Raw genomic sequence first — 21,846 nt, forward strand, 5'->3', positions numbered from 1 at the left:
TACCCCTAGAGGTGCAAGGGAACCTTGTAGTTGCTTTATGTGCTAGGGAGATTTCTGTGGGGGTAATGCTTAGCCAGCCATTTTGTGTTTGATTTACCCATAGTGAGGGAGTGTATTATGGTGGCAGAATTTCACTGCCAGCAAGGGAATTGAGGCAGGCATCTGCATACACTTTGCTGTGTCTGTGGAAATCATGTGTGCCCTCAAGTGCCTCCCAAACACAGTTGTTTAATTTCCTCATCAGTCAGGAGTTGTAGTTAGGGGTTTTGTGTGGGAGAATAGTCTCTCCCATAATATCAAGACAGTCTCTAGTACTGTTCAGGGTTATTTTTGGTTGCCTATTTTCTTCTACCTCTCCCTGTAGCATATCCAGCCTGGCACAAAAGCCCTAGCAACATCACCCAGAGGTCACCTGGCCAGGAGCACTTGCATGACCAGGTCTTGGGTACAGAGGGAGAGCTACTGAAGGAAGCAGATTTTTTTCTATCTATTGTGACACACTGTGGTGGGCTGACCTTGGCCAGCTGTGAGCTGCAGTTCCCTCAGGATATATCCACCTGCTGCACCATGCCCTCACCAGGGCCAGGGGGGACTGTCTGCTTCAGCACCTTGAGTCCCTCCTCCCCTCCTGCTCTGACTGAGTGCCTGTGAGGTTGTGTCTCACTCCACTGCCTGGGCAGTTTTTTCTGCCCTTTCTTAAACACGATTTCCCCTGGGCAGCACCACCTTGTCCAAGGGCTCAGTTGTGCCCCGTGGTGGGTGGTTTGGAGCCATTTAGAACAGGCTGTATCAGGCATGGGATAGCCCTGGGCTCTCCTTACTAAGGCTGCCCTGCAGCCACCCCACAGCCGACAGCTGGCCACAGACACCTGGTGTGGAGATGCTGAATGACTCTTGGCTGATAGTATTTTGACAGGGGTAAGAGCTGAACTTTCTCAGACTGGTGAGAGTCCCACTCTTGGAGCAGAGATAATGGCTCTTTCTGACACAATTAAGGTGGCTGGGAGGTCAGGCAGGACTGACACCAGTGGTGTTGCTTTGGAATGAACTCATGTAGAACCCACTGCAGAATTAGTCTTTCCTCACTTTAGAAGCTGCAGAATTTACATGGCACCTTGCTTGCTTTTGAGAGCTCTGCTGAGCTGTGCCAGCCTGCCGGCATGTCCTCAGTGGGAATGGGGGCAGGTGAAACCCCTTCTTCTAGGCTTCTCCTGGAAAAGCTTATTCCTCCTCTGGGTGTCTGCAGGCAGAGTATCCTCTTCCTCTGAGGAACTTCTTCAGTTATTTCCCAAAATTTTTATTTTTAAAAATTTACCTTTTAATCAAGCAAGACACACAAAGAGTGTAGAGCCTTTCGCTGGAGAGGTGAGGAGAGAGCACTAACAGCTTCCCTGACACACAAATTTGGAAAATGGTGATGCTTTTTCAAGGAAGCTGAGCTAACAGTCTGGCTGTAAGGAGTTTAGATCTGGAGCCAGACATCATGGTTAGGCTGTCTGTGGTTATAATGTAGTTGTTTGGGTTTTGTAGAAGTTGTCTGATGGAATCTGAACTAAGAACAAAACAAAAGCCCAAGGGGAAGCTGTTTCTGCCAGTCCTGGTCTCTATTTGATCTGGCACCAGAGCTGGTTTAAATCTTGCTTTGTCCTCCTTTTCCTGGTATCAGAATTGTGACCAGCTCAGTTATGACACTTACCATGCTTTCTCTCCCTCCCCACCATGCCAAGGTCACTGAGAACATGAAACTGTATCTCTTCTCTGAAGCTGACCCTGGGCTGTCGGGCTGCTTTGAGATTTGTCTGAGTGCACAGCTAATGCTCTGCCAGCACAGGTGTGGACTTGCTGGTGCTAAACAAGGTCCTGAGCAAGTGGTACAACAACCATGATGAGTTTCTGCAAAGCATCTGCAGCAAATGGGAAGTGCAGAAGGAGCTTGCCCTAAATGATGCAATTGCCAGCCCAGTGCTGCAGGAGTGCATTGTGGCATGCTGCTGGAAGAGGATGGTGGTGGTTTCCAGTGAGTGAATATCGTGGTTGCATAATTTAGGCAGGAGTACATCCAAGAATTCTTATTCTGTTTTTTTGGGTTTTCTAAATTTTTTTTTCATGGGTGTAAACACAGACGCCCTTTTAGGGATAGGCTGTGTAGTAGAAGTGGAAGTTTAGAAAGGATCTAAGCGAGGTAAGGGTAGAAGAGACTGTATTACCATACTGTGTGTGATAGACTGACAAAGGCTGTGTATTTAAATGTAATGCAGCATACGATTGTCCTAGTGCTTGCAGGCTTTAGTTAAATCCTTACAGATTTTTTTCTGTGTGTACATGTAGAACAGAATGCTTGCTCTGGATAGTTTCTGAACACACTCTGGTATGTGTTTTGTTGGCTCAGGCCAAGCTATTTTTCATGAGTGCATTGTTATTACTGGTGGTCCCAGAAAAACAAGGGAGAGGAGCATTCTTCTGTGCTTGTTCTTGTTCTTCTTCAAGCCAATGGCATAATCTCTGCTTGAGCAGCCACAGATGGTGCCTCTCCACAATCGAAGTCTACAAATAGCTGTGCCACGTGAAGACTTTTCTCTGCCCACAGGTCTGAAAATGAAAGAATGGATTTGGGTGCTGCCTAATCCAGGAAAGTTTCTTAGTCCTAGCCTGATGTGCTTTACTTGTATCTATTCAGAAAGTTTTCATACTCCCTCCTGCCAAAGAACTGTTAAGAGTCGTAATCTCCAGCTGGCCAGCAGCTGGATGGTTGCTAGCATCTTTAGGTGGAATGGGGAAATCTGGTAGAGGGCTTGTGTTAAAAATCTTAGTCATTTTTACATTCCTGAAAAATAGCAAAATACATAGGAACAAAAGAAGGAGCAAAGTTTACAAGACTATTAACAGAACAGTGTGACTTACCCTGCTGATGACAGAGACTTGACATGGCAACATGGCATGAACCACTCTGGAGGGTACATGAAAACACTGGATACAAACATATGAATTTTGTGTTCAATGTGTGCATGAAAAATGACCTGCTATGGCTATTGGTTGCACAGAAAAAGAATATTGAAGCAATATGAAGTTTATGGCATTAAAATCAAGTAAGGAATTAAAAAACACTAATCTTGCAATTATATCAGCATTTCCCTCTTGAGCAATTGCTGTTTTTCAGACTACTTTGTATCAAAGCGCATATTATATTTAACATCCTACTGGATCTAAGAATCATACTATGTGTGCCAAGCATCTAGAAGAGAGTTGCTACTCAAACTTTTTCATTCTTTTATCTTTTACTTCTTATCTTGTAATTTTCAGTCTTGGAACAGGTTTGTTGGTTTGGGGTTTTTTAACATTAATTTCCATTATGTAAAAAAAAAAAAATATATCATTTTTAGAACATATTTTTTGGTATGTAAGTAGTCCCTGTTTGAAATCTGTGCAGTTCACACCTCACTAAATCCAGCAGGGCACTAAAGCAGCGGTTTAGAAGTGTTGGGTTCAGAAACGTGAGGCTTTTTCAAAGTAGCATGACTGTGATGAAGAAATTTTCATTGTGTATTATAGTTATTCTTCATAGTTTGTGGCTAGCCTTGGTTACTGCAAAACTGACTTTCAGTTTGTCTTTTAATACTTGTATTCATACCTGCATTTCCTGCTATAAAAACAGCAGTGACTCTGAGCTCTAAACTTACAACATGTAAATCAGATTTGCACCAAGGCATCTTGAGGCACACAGGAGAAGGGACAAAGTTTATCTGTATGGTTTAATGTATGGGTGGAGGCAATTGGAAGATTACATTGATTGGACTAGTATTTTCAAGCTTCAACTGTTTTTGCTTTGGCCATATATAAAAAATGGTGTCTCTGAATTTTTTTTTGTTGTTTTTGTCTTTAAAAGGAAAGTATATTTTGCATCCCTCTGTAATAGCTTGCAAGCAGCTGAGCAAATTCTGCCCAGATTTATACATGCAAGACTCAAACTCTGTGTCTGAAGGAAATTAAGCACTGAAATTTTACCTCCACTGTAGAATTGAGGACTGAAATACAGGTGATCAAAGTGGCCCAAGCAAGTAACATTTTAAACAATACCTTTCCTAGCAACAAGTAGAAAATACTGCAAAACTGCACTTGCACATTTCAGTGGGTAAAGGGTACCTCAAGGAAAGGGGTGAGCCTTTCTGGGGTCTACAATTCACTAATGTTTATCTTTGTAAATTTTTTTTATATCTGAAGGTGCTTTTGAAATCTTCTGGATTTCTTTTTGCAATGTTTTGAGTCTCAACTCTCTGTCTCAAGGCCTCCACTCTTGGATTCTTTCCCTGCCTCACCCTGAGTGTGGAGTCTGGAATTAAGTGGTGTTTGTGCACAATGGTGCTGGCAGTGGGGGTGGGGAATTTGTGTTTGAAGTTTTATCTAAAGCACATCTTCTCTGGATTGCTGGGTACCCCACTGGGGTGCAATTAAAGTCATACATCCTGCTGTCTAAAGGCAGAGAGGAAGGATGGAGGAATGCTGAGTCCATTCAAAGTTCATTCACAGTAGTTGACTGTGGCATGCTGTCAAGACCTCCTCCCTTCACCCTTCAAGCGGAAAGTGGAAGAATGGGTTGCTAGTGTATGCCCAGGACTTCTTCTGCTGTGTAGGTACAAGATGCTAGTGATAAGACTGGACATGGACCTGAGAACTGAACAGAACTTCCTAGCTACCTGCTTGAGATGTGCCCAAAAAGTTCTTGTGATTTAAACTACATCATGGGTTTTCCCATGAGACCATCAGTTTACCCCATGATGATGTAAGGGGGCAGGGAATGCTTTTCCACTCAACATGAAACTTGACAGAGTAGTATTTGAAGAACTTTAGATGTCAGCAATATATAACAGCAAAGAACAGTCTGACAGTTGAAGCTGAGTTTTTTAAAAGTGACTTTTGGATTTAGGTTTTGGGACCTTGATCTGCCTTCATCTGCCATGCTTCAGTCTGATTATTCTGTGTCCTGAGTGTCTAAAATTCCTTCTGATGGCAATGGGTAGTGTAAAAGGTTTTATAACCCCCAGTATTAAAGCCCAAAATATCTTGTACTAGCCAGCCCAAATGAGAGGGCAAAAATAAAATTTTTCTTTGTTTATGAGGTAATTTTTGATCTGAGATCTCATTCAACTAGGTGAAGGACTAGAATGCAGCAGGCAATTGAGGGTGTGTTTCCATGCTGGAGCTCAGCCTGTCACATACTTCTTTCCCCCTCTTCATTTGTAGGTCTTCATCTGTAGATATCAAAGTGCTTTAAAGAACAGTGTTAAGCATTGTTATCTCTGTTTTTTTTAAAGCTGAGGGATATGCAGCTGTGGTAAAATGACAAGCCAGATTTCACACAGGACAGTAGCTCAGCTGAGGAAAATGACTAATCATGAGTCTTTGCCCAGTGCTTTCCATTCCAATGAAAACAGCATTTTTTTTTTTTTAACTCCTTGACTAAATCCTACCAGCTTAGACACAAAGGATACTGACATGAGGTGAATTAAGCATGCAGTAGGATTTGGCCAAAAAAGAGGAAATTATCTTCCTATCTAATCAGGATCTGAAATTGAAAGAGACCATGGTTCTGATGTGGTGGGTTCTTGCCTTGATTTGGAATGGCTGCTCTTGTTGAACTAACTTTCTTTACTCCAGTAACAGCAGCAGCTGCAGTGTGGTGTAGGCATGCCTAAACTAGCTTAAATAGTTCAGGTACTGCTAGCCACTGAGCCAAAGAACCATGGAGTTCAGCATGGGCTTGGTGCCTGAGGATTTCATCCTGCTCCTTATGCGTTTAGCATTTCTTTACCATCTCGGCTCAAGCAAGCCTAACAGTATTTGAAAAGAAGCCTGGTGGGTCTGGTACCCTGTCTGCATTAGAACTTCTTCCAGCAGAAGTGAGCGTGGTGCTTAGGTTGATTGTAGGAGATGTTGCCAAAGACAGCAGTGTCATGAAAGCTGTTTTGCCTCTCCCTGCCTACTATTGTCCCTTTTCTTCCTCACTCTTCCACTAGTCTTCATCATTAGCTACCTTGCCTTTGATTCCATTTGCTATGAAACTCCCTAGTCACTAAGGTTCTACTGGAGATCATTAATTCTAGGAGCTGGAGAAGGCTTGGAGAAGCAGCTGCCTGCTGGAAAGGTTACTGGCCTTGCCTGACTGTGGCTCTACCAGGAGAATCTGTAGGGACTAAATACAGCAAAATCCAGAACCATTGCTCCTGTGTCAGGTAATGAGGTCTAGACCAGAAGCACTTGTGATGTGTTCTCCCAGGTCACTGTCCAGAGGGTGGGCTCCCAGCTCAGACTCTGTAAGAGCTTTGGTGATATCTGTAACTCATCACTTTCTCCTGGCAGCCAAGGACTTAAGCAGAAATGAAGGTTCAGGTGCTTGAGAGCTAAGTAACTTCTGCTGAGTCAATAGGGAGGTACCATCACTGCCCTCAGTTTTGTTTGCTGGAACAGCCTCATCAAATAATGTTTGTGGGCAGAGACCCTAAGTAGACTGCCGAGCTGTTAAATTGCCAACCTACCCACTAGTTTATTCTGTAGCAGAAATACAAGCATGCCTGGACCAACCCCCAGAACTCAGCTCTGAACTCCTCTCTCGTTCTGACAGAATTCCCAGCTTGTTTTGAAAATGGCATTTATTTTTGTTAAATTGTAAAAAAGAGTTGGATGCAGTCTGCTAGTTGTGTTTTGCCTCTCCTTCTTTTCCTTCTTTGTGCAGTGAATTTTGTTCATTCACTTTACATGCCTCAAGTTGCTGTAATGCTGCTGGGAAAGTAATTGCCTTGCACTTTCTCTTTCTGATGCCCACGGGTGACTGTGGGGGACTCCTCCCTGGGCACAGTGCAGAGTTAAAAGCCCAGCTTTTGCTGCCTTGCTTAAGACCTGGTTATTTCTTTCCTTTTTTTTTTTTTTTTTTTTTTTTTTTTGTCAGCTGCCTGTTATATCAATCACAGAGCTGGGATCTATTTATAGGTTGGGACTCGGAGTACTGTGTCCTAGTCACAAAGAGAGGCAGAGACGCAGAGGGGACTGTCGGCTGGTGCAGGCAGAACCAAAAGATATTTAATCAGCAATTAGAAACACCTGAGGGCAAGGGAAATTCTACTCCAGCCTCGAGCCTCATCTCTCAGCCTGCAGCATGTAAGTAGCAAACTTCTATCTTTTATTGTGGTTATGGGCTTGTGTTTCGTTTTTTTTGTTGGTTTTTTTTTTGTTTGTTTTTCTTAAATCAGAGTGTTTCTCTGCACAAATCCCTTTATCTGGTCTAAAAATTATGGCAGCTTCTTGATATAGTTAAAGGTAATAATTTTTCTGGTTTTCACTCTGTTGAAGGAAGGTCAGTGCGACCCACAAGGAGAGGAGTTGGTTCAGAACTTTGTAGAAATCAGGCAGTTTCTCTATTTGAGTGTGGCTTTTTCCGCTGGAAATAAGTAAATGAAAGTTTGAGTGGAACAGTTTTGTTTTGGGAATAGAAACAGTCAGGTTTGCTGGCATTCCAAAAAGGTCAATGTATAACGTAACTCTGCTTAAGGGCTTACCAAGGACAGGTGCTATTTATCCCATGCTGGTAAAGGCAAACCTGGAAACTTTAGCAGTCCTGTCTTAAAAGAACCAAGTGACAACCTTCCCTCTATTAAAAAACCCAAAACCCAATACCCCCCCCCCCCCAGCTACATATAAAATCTTTTCTTATCAGACACATGCAATGAAATTTTGCTTTTACTGAAGACATTTATCGTGAGCAGATGATGTTTCTTTAATTTTAGAAGTCCCAAAGCAACTGAAGTATCTTCAATGACAAAAGAGGGGTGCAAGTCTTTGCAAAGTTGGCACAGTGATAATCAAAGAGGGAAGTTACTCTCTCATCACCAAGAGATGTTTGCTTTAAAGCAGCCAAGATGTAAAATGTTTCAACAATGATATATTTTTGGAGTATTTTTATTAACAGAAATATGAAGAGAGGGAGAACAACAATTAGTCAGAAATTGTTTTTTATTAATAGCTTTTAGTAGAAATATGGAGAGAATGAAGAAATAATGACTCTGATTTTTTTGTTAATAGGTTTTAGGACAATAGTTTTTGTCAAAATATAAGAGGTTTTTCTTGTTTCATATTTTTGCTTCAGAGGTTTGTGTTATATCTTTTTACAAAATTTAGGGTTACTATTTATTTCTAAGTATAGGAAAATAATCTTGCTATGACTCACCCCAACACCTTAATATTATAATATTAATTTTTTAGCATATATTTCTCATTAAATATGTTCTAGAAAACTCCCCCCCACAATATACCATTTTTGAAGGTAACAATAAATAAAATTAAGCTAAAGTTAAAATAATTTGGAGAAAAAAGTGTAGAATAAAAACAAAATAATAAAATCAGAGCTGACTCACAGTTAAAACATCAGGTTCTGAGAAATACTTGATGGATTAATTTCTTGGATTGACTGTAGAAGGGTGACAAATAGGCTTCTTCTTTAGTTCCTTATTTTGCATTTCTTCAATGTATGTTTTTTCATACTTAGAGCATTTAACTCAAGTACTAGGAATACAAAATATTGACTACATATTACAATTTTCTAAGTTTTTAACTATCTATATGAATATTCTATCATTCTGATATAAGGAAGGCTTTTAGGAGAATATGGTTAAACTGGGTGAATTGATAAGCCCAAATAATGCCCCAAAAGATCATTGCAACACATTGCCTGCTACAAACCTTTTTTCTCACAAATAAAATAAAACTGTGATTGTTGTCATCATACAAAGCTTCATTTTGATTATTAAATCTTTTTGCTTTACTTAAAAATGAGCATATTTAAATTATTTAAATTCTTTTCTGTTAGTTTTGCCATGATATTACATTTATTGCTTCTCTGTAATAATGCAATGTTATTTTGTAATAAAGGGAGAGCAGATTTTTCTGAAAAGCATTATAGGACTAAATTGCTGACTTTGTAACTAATGAAGAATCTATCATATAGCTGGCCTGAAGTCCCACTAAGAATTAAAAACCGAGAGACATCACTGAAAAAAAAAATTATTTTCTTCCCTACACAAAACCAATATTAGCATGACTATGCTTGGAAATTACTGCAATCCCCCAGCTCCCCCCCCCCATTTAGCATACATTTTCACAAAAATCTGAGCATTCCCAAAGAAATTTTCCAAATATGAAGCTATAAAAGATTAAGCAGCCTTAAAAATTTGTTTGGACTGTTCTATAGTTGTGTCCACAGAATTGCTGGACTTTATCCTTCTCTTTCAACCACATGTAAATATTTTGCCCTGTTACCTGCCATATCTTTTTATTACTGTTTTTGAAAATAATAACCAAGCACCTACTGTCCTGTAGCATATCGTACTTTATACAGCATATAGCTTCACAAGACCACTTTTATTTGGAGGGAAGGAGTTACCTGTGTTTAAAGGCAAGACCAATGCATTATGTAGTAGAAAGCGTTTGTTATTTAGTTTCTGCTTCACTGATGATTCACATTTTGTGGACTAAGCACCTATCAACCTCCAAACTGTCTTATGCTTGTACATATGATGTTGCATGATTTTTTTTTTTCATTCCTTAAAAAACCCAACAAACATCCTTTGTTTCATCCCAGTTTACTTGTTTCTTTGACTGCAAAGTAATGATTGACATGCAGATTCTCTTTTCCACGCCTCTCCTTTCATTGCTGAGTATGACATCTCTTGGGAATTATAAATAAAACCTGTGCCAAATCTGCTGCACAGGTGTCTGGAGTACAGCATGCTCAGGTGTCTCACTGTGAATCCCTGAGAATATAAAGTAAACACAAGCAGGATAAAAATACTCTTCCTGAAACAATTCTGTGTTTTGAGGGGCCTTCTGCATAAACCCCCCAAAGCCAGCAGACAGTTATTAAAGGCTGTGTAGCTATCTCTCTCTTACCTTTTTCATCACTTTACCTGTACATCTGTCCATCTATTTCTCATCTATTTTTACATTTCATTATGCTGTGCTTGCTCTTCAGCTCTCTTCTTTTCCTTTCCTGAAGACACATTTCTATCTGGCACAGAAAATAAACTCAGATTGCGGGTAGTTATGTTAATCTAATTCAATCCTCTGTGGGCTAGGAGTGAAATTCTAATAGTAGAGCTGTTGAGGGCTTTTTTGTTAATGGCTTGGGGATTACATTGAGTTAAAGGCTCATTTCCTAATCAAACAGAGAGGGAGAGAGTGACTCCGAATATTTATGAGTCTCCCAGCGCGAGTTAAACATTGAACTCTAAAAGCAGGATTTCAGTGCTGCAAGAAAGAGTTAAAACCCCTCAGGGCTGCTGTGGAGGGGGGGGGGGGAAGGAAACCAGTTAAGCCATCAGCATTTTCAACTGCTGTATAACTTCAGTTTGAGAGAAAATAATCATCTCACGAGCTAAAATGGAAACTGTAGCAAGATATTTAAAACAAAGTCAAGTGATGCTTCAAAAAGGCTCTACTTCAGTGAAGCAGGATGCACGCAGTGCAGGCAGCCGCCTAACAGAATCTCCAAATAAATACTCTTCTAAATGAGAAGGATTGGGGGGTGGGTTGCCTTTTTATTATTAATGCCTGGAAGACACCATTTAATTTTTAATGCTTTTTATTTTTTGTTTCTACTTCACTCTTGGATCACCTTTTCTTTTTTTTTAAAAAAAGGGAGTATGGGTGGGTCAATATCTAAATTGTCCTACTTCTGTTCTGTAGACTGGTACCTTTTGAGGCATTTTTTTCTGTCCTTCAGTTTAGCTGGAGTCTAGCATCAAATAGTCTAGTTGAAGAACTGTATTTGCTGTGACAGGAATGATTGACCAAATTAATGCCTGATTGCTTTTGTGATGAGTTCATCATACATGCGTGGGCAGCTTGAGCAGACCTTTCTGTTGCTAAAAAAGAGCAGGTCTGCCTGCCTGCAGCAAGCCCAGGATCTCTGTGTTGCTAAGGCCTGGTGTGCTGGGAACTACCCAGCAGTAAGATTTTTTGTTCTGAGCTGGGACTCAGAAAATTTGTCTGCAGCAAATGAATTGCACAAAATCAAGACTGTGCCGTGGTCTTGCTCTCTTCTGAAAAGAGGTCCTGGAAAGGAAAGGGGATAGAGACCTGTTGTTTTCTGACCCACGGCCAAGTCATACCTCTGTGTTCCTCAGTTTCCCTGTTTGTAAAATGATATGTGACTGCCATCAAAATAACTCCAAGATCTACAAATAACAATCTTCTATCAATCCCAAGTGGCTGATTTGCCCATGGGAAAAACCACGAATCTTTGACATAGGTGCTTAGTTGAAAGCAAGAGGATTTGTGCTGGGAACAAGAGTTGTTCCCCTTCACTTTATTTGTTGTTGTTATTTGGTAGGGGTTTTTGTTTGGTTGGTTGCAGTATTTAAAATTCATTTTGTACTAGCCACCAATAAGGTTTTCTGATTTTGGTATAACAAGCAAATAGAAGACTAATTTCTCGTGTAACGTTCAGTGGTGTTGCCCTATACGCTAGGTCTGAGTTCAGTCTTAGTGACCCTTGCTGAGATGAAGCTCCAGGTTTAATACTCGAAGTTGTAAACTCTGGCTAAAAAAGAAAGTCGTTCTTTCATTTGGAGCCATGTGTATCCATGGTCATCCTGTATGCACCAAACTTGGCATTTTTGCTGACATGTCTATCTGGATGTAGCACCTTGAGGTAAGATTTGGCATCTTGCCCTAGTTTTAAAATTATTTAAAACTGCGACCTGATGTGAATGCCTGAGGCCCCTTTCTCTTTGTGCTCTGTGCCTGGATTTGCTGAGGAGAGCACCATCAGCTAGAGTGTACTTTATTAAATGCATTTCAAATACATATTAATTGTGTTCTTTCCTTCTAATCACTGGAATCTACTGCAGATCACTTTGAAACAGAAGCTTTCTGTGGCTGAGCTGAATACTGTGCAGCATTTTTTTTCCTGCCTTCTCTTTCCCATTGCAGTTTCCTTTCTTTTTGCCTCAACCTTTTCCTCTCCTGTACTATTCTGCTGTGGCCAATTTATACTTAGATTAGCAGTTTATACCTAAATTTCCCCTGCTGACCTTTCAGGCAAAATATACTTCCTTCTCCTCTTTTTGTCCTTTCCAGTGCTATGCTGAATCTTATGAATGACTTGCTTCTGTTTACCCTGAAGGTGGCTGCATTTCAGTGAAGGTTTGCCTGGCATATATACAATTTATGAAGAACTGGGAAACTGAAAAGTGTTCTTCAACTTTCCCAAGAAAGCTACTATGTTCTTGCATGCTACTAGTACTTTAAAAAATACAGTAGCACAGGAATTTCAAGGAAGGAAATATTGCAACTCTAAAATTTTAAAGCACATAATTTAGTTGACATGATGTCTTCAAAGTAGTGACAGTTTTAAAGTCTCAGCACTCCTGAAAATCTCTAGAAAAAGTGCTGCACTTTTAGGGGAAATTACTTTTTTTTTTTAAGGGATAAATCTTGCGACTAAGTCTTGCTGTTTGGATACTGGAGAGCATATGCCCAGCATATACGAGAAGGAAGCATAAGTGGCTATTTTTATTCATTAAGGAGTTGCTGCCCTTTCCTTTCCCTCAACCATGTGAGATGCGAATGATCCTGCTCACAAGAGTTTCACGCTGCTCTCAGAATGGATTCTCTTTTTCTTCATAATTGTGTTTGCTGGATCAGCAGGAAATATAATCCACAAGTTCTTCCCCCAGTCTTCTGTGATCACCTCTTTGTAGTAGGCCTGAACAAATGACTGGTAGCTGTGTACTAAAACAGGCATTTAATTGACATCCCCCTAAAGCTCACAGGGCTTAGAGGGAAACTTTCTAGGTGAGAAGAGAGAATATCTGCCTTTTTTTTGTTTGCTTTTTTATTCATCCTTAGACTTTTCTTTTTCCCCCCACAAGCTTTCTGGTAAATTTTTAAAATAGCAGTTATTGTCACTGGCAGATTTTTCTACTCATTCCCTTTAAACAAGAAATTCTTTCCTGTTGCATCATATTCCCACGGCCTGGTACAGGGGGTGTCAAACTTTCCCTGTTGGTGCTGTGAACCCAAGTAGATTGGTGAAGAGCTCATGTGAATAGGATTTTCTCAGTCATACATTTTTTGATCTACAGTGTGTAGCACTGAGAGTGTGGCAACACTCAAGTTATAAATACTGGTGAATGCTATCTTTGCATGGGAGAGGGAGACAAGGATTTTTTTGAGTACAACATTGGCTAGGAAGAGATTACTTGCATCAGCATCCTCTCGAATGCTCAGAAAGACATTCGAGGAGCCTATCTCTAGTCCCACTGCTTTTTAGGTGAAAACTGCTGTGTGCAGCTTTAAGCATGTCCATGCCGATCTTTAGACTGTTTATATCACTGCTGTTGTTCAATTCTAGTTCTAACAGGCCCCCTGTTTAGTTCAAGGTGAGCCTCTTCACTGACAAGATGTGCTTTTCCCATCTCTGACTGGGTTCCTGCCTCCCCATTCTCAATTTTCTATGGAGAATTGCATGATCCCAGCAAAAGGCTTTGTGTTACTGCGGGCTTTGGGTATGATCCTGTTTCCCCCCCCCTCAATCCCTCTTGTTTTTTTCACATTGTGGATAATCACATGATTCTTGCTTTCTTCTCATCTTTCTTTTGCTACATTGGATTGAACCTCACTTCTGTGTGTCTCTAAATAGGCTCTTCTCTTGTGACTCTCTGTAATGACTGTTCATGCTGTCTACTGCCTGTGCATCACTTTCTGTGAGTGTCATCTGGTGCTCTAGGACTGCCTTGTACTCCTTTCCCAGAGTAGTAGTTTGGGATAGAGAGCTACAGTTTCTTTGGGCCCTCTGTCCTGTACAAAGTAATCAGATGTGAGGATGCCTCCATGTACTCCAAGTATATATAGACATGTTACTACTGTGCTGAGGTGATGGGCCATACCTCTTGGTAGTACCATGCTGACCTGGATACAGCAGTTCTAGCTCTGCAATCTCTCCTGGAATATAGGTTTGGGAAATGTGTGTTTAAGGAGGACAGAATTAATGGGGCTGCTGCTATGTTTGTGAAGAGTTAAATAATGGGGGATGAGAGTCACACCTTCTCCTGGGGAATAAGAACTAGCCAGAAGAATTGATTGTCTTGGCTTATTGATCCTTCAGGAAGCAGCACTGAAGTGATAATGCTGTTCCTGCCACTTTGAGGCACTTTGTACCAGCAACAACCTCTGTTTACCTAGGATAGTGCGAAGGAAGAGCTGCACTGTTGCTAACTCATTCCAGAAAAAAAACCCATGCCAGACATGTTGAGTTTGCCGCATGTCTATCTGCTCCCAGGGAGAGGTGACTGAGCAGAGGAGCTCAGAACATGTTTGTATTTTGGAGTGCTTAATGGAGATTGGCTGCAGATGGTACCTTGTGAATTGCCATACGGAGACTTTCCTGGCAGTGTCTTGGTCTGAAGCATTGGTTGGACCAGATGGTCTTTAAGGTCCCTTCCAACCCAGACTGTTCTGTGATTCTACAAAGTCTCAGGCTGTCATGTCACAGGATATCCATCTCTCCCATCCCTTTCCTTCCCTTCACTTTTCTGATCAATTGGCAGTCACCACTCTGTTGGTCTTGCTTGTAAGTTGAACCAGGGTGGTCCAAGTGCTTTTTATCCTGTGATCCCAATGCCAGCTCCCAGCCAGGAGCCAGCCCACTTGTGTGGGCTGATGGGAAGTGGATGATGAAACATCCCACCTCCTTTGTACTGAAGCACCAAACCTACCCTGAGAAGTCAGCTATTTCTTTCTGGCCTCAGGATGGCAGAAGGTGGAACACCCACCTGCTGCAGGGGTAGCTGAAGGAACTGTGCTTTCAGTCACTCAGCTACACCACCCCTGTGGGTGCACGAAACTTGTTCAAGGAGCACAGCACTGCAGAATGTCAGCTCTGAGCATCGGTTGGGTGCTTCTACAACCACATGGGCCTGTGAGAAGTGGAGGTTCTGACTGTTTCTGGGTTCTCAGTTGTCCTTGTAGCAGAGTGGGCTGGGGAAGCCCTTGCACTGTTGCCCCGGAGGCATCAGTTGCAAGTAGCTGACGAACGGAGCTTGGCTCAGACCATCAGCTGGACCACTGCTGATAACTACAAGTTTTGGACTTTTAACTGTAGAAATATATGAGCAGATTGTTCATGATCCTCCCTATCTCCTTTTGTCTCTGTTTTGTACTCCAATATGCTTTGCACCGTTTCTCTTTTTGGATGTGTTGTTGTGTTTTGAGGAATCTCAGGCAGGTCTTTGCAGCTTCCGATAGCAAGGTCAGAAGATCAAGAAATCTTGGGACCGCTTGGAGCAGGTTGCAAAATCTTGTATAGAGCTAGGAGGGCCAACATTGTGAAATGCTTCTTTGTTGAGTCAGGCCAGCTTATATATAGAGATATGCAAATAAAATACAGAGCCATTTAATTACCCTACATATCATTTCTATACTTCATCTTCTTTGATGTTGCCAACAACTTTATTGCAGCACTTGATGTTTGACTTTACATCTTGACCATGTGAAACAAGATGATGAGAAAAATTGCAGGGTTTTTTTAAAGAAAAGTGTCTATACCACAAGGTTTCAGGGAACAATTAAAAAGCAATGCCAGCTATATTCATAAAAAAAAGAAAAAGAATAAAAGAGAGATGATATTAATAACCACCAATACATAATAGAATATATAATTATGTTTCTTTTGGGACTTGATCAGTAGCTGAATATTTGAGTCTCACAATAATGAATTTAATACAGTATGCAACATCATATGTTATGTAATGTAAAATTATTATCTACTACTTAATAAATCCCATGCTGTGACTGTTCTACTTCTTTTTAACTAGCTCTCAGACTACAATGATGAGTTCTACTGGCAGCTTTGGAAGTTGCTTCTGCTTTGCTCTTGTTGTTTGTATCATGACACATTCCCTATGGCTGGGACTGCTGCATTTAGCTATGAGACAGCTTCTATCTGAAAGAGCTTCCAATTTGATTCAAGACAAGAGACTACTAGGGGTAGGGTCAGCCATGAAGTCTGTGGCTAGAGGAAAGATGAGGGCAACTGAGATAAGAATTTGTGGTAATGCATTGCTGAAAATGTGGCTTCTTGGGAGTGCAGGTGGCTTTGCTTGATATGAACTTAACAAAAAGATACCAAAAAGAGCATAGGCCTATATTTTCCTGTGTAACACTTGTCTAATTCTTTGCTTTGCAAAATTAGCACCTCCGCTTTCTCAGCTAAGAAGAGAGGTCTGCTACATGTTCTCAGTATCTTTACATACATGCATCTTTTCCTTACTTTTTTCAAAGAGGTAGTCATCTTTCTCTTTAAAAATAAGCACTTTATATAAAACAAATGAAACACCGTATCACACAAAATTAATCTTGGGGTTTTCTTCTGTGTCATTCAGTTACAAATTATGGATGGATTCAAAAAGGTATCCCCATAGAGGCATTTATTGGACATGTAGACTCATTAGTGGCAAGTAAATGTTATGGTCTAGAGGGAACCTTCTAACAGGCTGCCGACTGATTATGAGGTCTGCAGAGGTCCGACAAGGTTAAGAACAAGGGAAAAACTCTCCTTTCTTATAATCTTTACCTCAGCACATGTTAGTGTTTGTTATCAGAGGTAGAATATGGGACTAAGTGATTCCTTGACCTGGTGTAGCTCTGCTAATAACTTTTCTTTCAACTGCTTTCAGTGTTGTGACTTTTTGCAGTTAGTTGTTTACATGATCCTCTGTTACAGACATGTAGAATCTATATTTTGGGATACCCCATCTTGCTTACCCTGAGTGTTTTTCTCCTCCTATACCTAGCATTTATAAAGCTGCTAAAGTCCCTGGGATAGAAAAGCTGTGCTGTTTTGAAAGTAGCAGTGAGGAGAAGATTGCAGCCATGGAGCAAGACTGAACTAAGCAGAAACAATTCTTCCTGAATTTATCCTTTCTGTATGGTCCTTTCAGTAAGTCCTTCCCACTGGCTGCATGGTTCTTAAGGTAACATTTTCAGGACAGAAATTAGGCCCAAAGGGAAAGAAGAAGTGGGTTAGAGGACCCTTTCAGCTATTTATGTTTAAGACCACATTATGCAGCAGCTGGGAGTTTGTTTCAATGTGTCAGATCCTTTGCTCTGTAAGGCTGAGCTCTACAGAAGGTTTAATCGCCTGATGGGTTTTGGTTTGGTGGTGTGTTGAGGCAGAGGAGGTTTCCATTGCTGCATCATCAGCTGGCCAAGGTTTCTTGAAGCAAATGGTCACTGCATTAGAACAGCCAGCAGGGCCTTTGTCTTGCTGGTACTTGTTCCTTGTAACTTTGTCCATGGCTTCTGGCTTTGACTTTCCCATCTGTGAGTGAGAGGGGGTGATATTCCCTCTATACCTTCCTTCTGCAGCATAGCACATGGGAGCAGGTTTTACCTGACAGAGGAGGAAATTGGACAAGAAGATATTTTGCTTTTAAGATGAGAGAAGCGTGTGAAGTGAGAAAGAGGAAGGACCACAAACATCTTGCACACAGTGGTTATGTGGTGGAGCATGCTTCTTGTACAACATCTAACCTGTGAGCCCAGAGTACTAATTATGTGCCCTCTTCCCTGCTGAAAACTGTGACTTGGTGTTTTGGCTTTTTTTTTCCTCCCACAGGATGTCTTGGGCCTTCACCAATGCTACCATCTGTAAATTTGTAATTGTAAACCTGTGTAAACTTGGAAGATCATGTAGCCTCATGTAGTTTTGCTGCTTTATGTCTTCAGTAAAACATGAAGTGCCTTGGGGCTTCTGAGCACATTTACTTTCATGGGCCAGAATTTACCTCCGTGGTGAGAGGACAGCTGTGCACTACTTTTTGAGAGCTAGAAGAGGCCAGGGAAGGGGCAGCAGTGCTTCCTATCCTGCTTCACATGCAGATTGTAATCTTTTGCATATTTCAGTACTTTGCACTGGTAGGTACTGACGTGCATGCAACCCAAAATCTTTTACACTGAAGTCTTGATAAGCCCTCAGACCTGAAAAACTTGTGACAGGCCTGAAGCATTGGGGAACCATGCTACGTTTAGCTCTCCAACTCAGCCAGAAATATTCTAAACTTCCTTTTATTTTTTTTTTTTTTTTTAGCCCATCAATAGTGTGGGGCAATTATATGACTATGATGAATGATTTGATATTGTACAAACATCTTTTTGTATCATTTTCTATTTAAAAGCGGAGCTAAGCAGGATTTTATGCTGCTGGTTTCCCATTCATCTGGGAAATGCTGCAACTTTACTAAAGGCACATTTCTGTGGAGAGGACTAGAGCTGCTAATTTGACTGTAGGAGTTTATTTCTGGAATGCAGCAGTGTTTCACTAACGGAGCAGCTGTCCTGGAAACACTTACCACATGGGGTCATTTTCCTCTCTGTGTGTAATCAACAAAGCCACCCCAGTTAATCTGAATCCTTTTAAATCTCCTAAACTAGACCAGAGGGAGTGCACAGAGATCTACAGGACTCTGACCTCCTTCACTTCCTTCTCCTATCATTAGGGAAGGAAAAATAGTCCCATACTTAAATGTCTCTTAAAGGAGAAGCCTATAACCTCTTCTGAGCATGGAAAACTGCTTCTTAACAGTAACGTACCACTGATTTGGTGGAGAGGTGTTGGTCCTCTGTTTTCTATGTGTGTTTTGTGACAGTAGCTACAAATCTCCTAAGTTTACCAACTATTCCAGGTTGTGAGATCATAATACTCAGAGGGGGAAGAGCTTTTTAGGCTATTCCATTCCTTTTGTTCTCTTCAATTTGCTTTTCTTGCATATCTTTCTTTCACTCCTTTTCACTTCTGGGATGACAGTTGTGCAGGTAAATTCATTCTACTACAAGAGCAGTTTTCATACTTCTACAGTTAAAATTATTTCCTAGTTTTTTTCTTCTCCCTAATTCTCTCTCATGTTGCCTAGTTCCTTCCTCACTGTTTACACTCTTTGATACTTTTTTATTTAAGTCCTGTCTCTAAATCCTCTTTGCCTCCAGTAGACTCTATGGGGTTGTTTTTTGCCCCCTGCTACAACCTTGTATCTGTCTCTTGAATTGCAGTATAATTTTTTTTGTGGTTCTATTAAGAATGATTTTCTCTTTGAGTTCAGTGACTCCTTTCTCTGTTTTAAACCTGTCTTCAAGGCCAGTCAAAGGTAGCAGTTCTTCATGTGTAGAGGACATTCTCTCTCAAGCCTGGACAAGGACCTTTTCAAAAGGCTACCACCTGGCAAGTCCTGCACCTATGGTCTAGGCCAGCCTTGCTGCAGCCTTCATGGGTGCATCACTGGAGCTCTGTAAGGGAAGTCTGCATCTGCCAGGATTCAGGGATTACTTCAGTCAGGTACTTGAAACTGAGACCACAAATTACTTTGAGGGTTGCTGTCTTCTCTTTCCCCAAGCAGTGCTAGTATAGCTTTTCAGATGATTAAGTATGACTTGGGCTTCCTAAAGATTAAAAGTATCATCAAGGACCTTTGTTCCTACAATGAGTTGTTTCAGAAGGTGATTTCAAAAGACATCTCACTGAATTCAGCCAGAGTACTTAATAGTTTCATTTCAGAGTAAAGAAAACTCTAAAAAATATTCAGTAAATGTAAAATATCTTTTCCTAAGTTCTTTTCCTTTCCTGATGAGGTGTACATAATTTGTCCTGGATCATCCTTATGGAAGATAGAATCCAGAGGGATAAAAAGCTAGTGTGACCCTTTTAGAGGAAAGGCAATATTGCTTTTCCTTGCTGAGAGCCAAGGGGCAGTAAGTTGTAGTAGGAAAGCAAGGTTGATGTTTGAGAGATGTTGCAGAGGGGACAGGTGATCAGTTTTTGAACACAGCCTGCAATGACACAAATCAGAAGGGGTTGGAGAACAGTAGTGTGTGCCTTTGAGAAGCCTTCAGTAGCCAATAAAGCATTAAATGAACATGTAATGGAGAAGAATAGAACGGTGTTTCCCTCAGTACTACGAAAGAATCTGAATGAAATTATGAATTTGTTTTATCTGTTAAAACTAGAGCCATGTTAATTAGCCAGAATATGTGAGAAACTGGAAGAACAGTTTTTACTCTGTTGTTTATGAGCATGTGTTACAGCAGAGTTCTCAGCTTGACTTCAGTGCACCCACACTGCAAATGAGTTCTGTAGTAGTGTAGGCAAACCTTGATGGCAAGGCAAACTTATTGGCTTGACTGATTGACAAGCAGCTCCCTTCACCCTTTTGTAACCACGATGTGATAAATTTATGGTGTTTGTTCTCACTAGCAACTTGCTCTATGAAGCTTGAACTAAATTTCAAAACAGCTTTTAAAAAACTTAAATCTCATTTTCCTCACCTCTAACCAACCCAAAGATTATCAAGACATGGATGACTTTAACTGACCACTTTCCCTGTTTAAGATTTGTGCATTGCACAGCATTTGCCATTAGCCTTTCCGCATTCTTTGTATATACTTTATACTTTCTGGTAGACAAAACATATGTCCTCTGGCAAAAATGTGTAATTTTTCATAGCAGGAATACTATAATGTCTAAGAAATTGCCTTATGAAAGCCTTGTGGGACTTGTCTCAGTTGAAGCTTATTGGGAACAAACAAGTACTGGACAAACAGCTCAAACACTTAGTGAACAGCTTCAGCAAAGCAGATGCTGTCTTTGAGCACTTGTCTTGTTTTCTACAACTCCTAAAGAACCACAAGGAGTCTCAACAGATTTTAAGACAGACCCATACTACTCATGTTTTAGACCTAACTGCATTGAAATTTAAAATCCACCTAGTAACTCCTGCATTTGTCTGGGCAGTTTCTCAACATCAACATCTTCTAGGGAGACATAAAACCTTGATTTAGAGACATTGTGATAGAATAACCAGCATGTCCTATGACAAGTGATCCCACTGGCTGGTTCTGGCTGTTTAAAAATGTCTTTACAGCTAAGTGAAATTTGTCTAGTTTCAGATACCAAGAATAATCTTGTTTTATATTCTTTTAAAGCTAGATTAAAGAACTTTCCATTATTAAATTTTCCCCCATTTACAATTAGATCAGGTCAACCCTTAGCCTATTCTTGGAATTAAATTTATTATGCTTCTCATATCTGTCATTGGATAGGTTTTGTTTCAAGCAGGTATTAGTTTGACAGCACCATGCTTTTCAGTTCAGTAACTTATGTCTTTCAATCTCATTCTGTCTCAACCATGTCATCATTTATCTACACAAATGGGGACATTTTCAAAGAAAAATACCCCATATATGAATGCTTTTAAGAAACCCTTTGACACTGCTAATGGTTTCACAACTTTCACAACTGCTGCATGTCATATGCCATGTACAGGTATTTGTGTTCAGCTTGACTTGCAGTAATCCTGCATGTGGTTGGTTTGAATTAAGCTAACCTTTTGGAAATTTTAACCCAGACCAGCTCCTCAGTCTGAGCTGTACAAACACATGTTAACATAAGGGAGGAGTCAGGACAAATGTGGCGCAGTTGAGAAGGATGGTAGGATCTCTGCTTTCTGCAACACAGCTGCATTAAAGAGTTTATGTAGAGGGACTTCATTTTTCTACAATTGAATCTGTAAAAGTTAAACTCCCAAAGGAAAAAAATAGGTGGGAACAATGTAGTTTTATGCTCTGTGAATGTAACGCATATTTGTGTCAAATTAAAGGAAAATCTACACTTCTGCAGAGGGCAGGGACATGTTGGAAGAAATAATAAAATGTTCTAAAATCCTGAAAGACAGAAGAAAGCCCATCCTCTCTTAGACTGATTCTACTGTGTCCTTAATAGTATGCTACTGATTCTGTCCTCATGTAAAACTT

Source organism: Cinclus cinclus, chromosome 6, assembly GCF_963662255.1.
Source record: "Cinclus cinclus chromosome 6, bCinCin1.1, whole genome shotgun sequence".
NCBI lineage: Eukaryota > Metazoa > Chordata > Aves > Passeriformes > Cinclidae > Cinclus > Cinclus cinclus.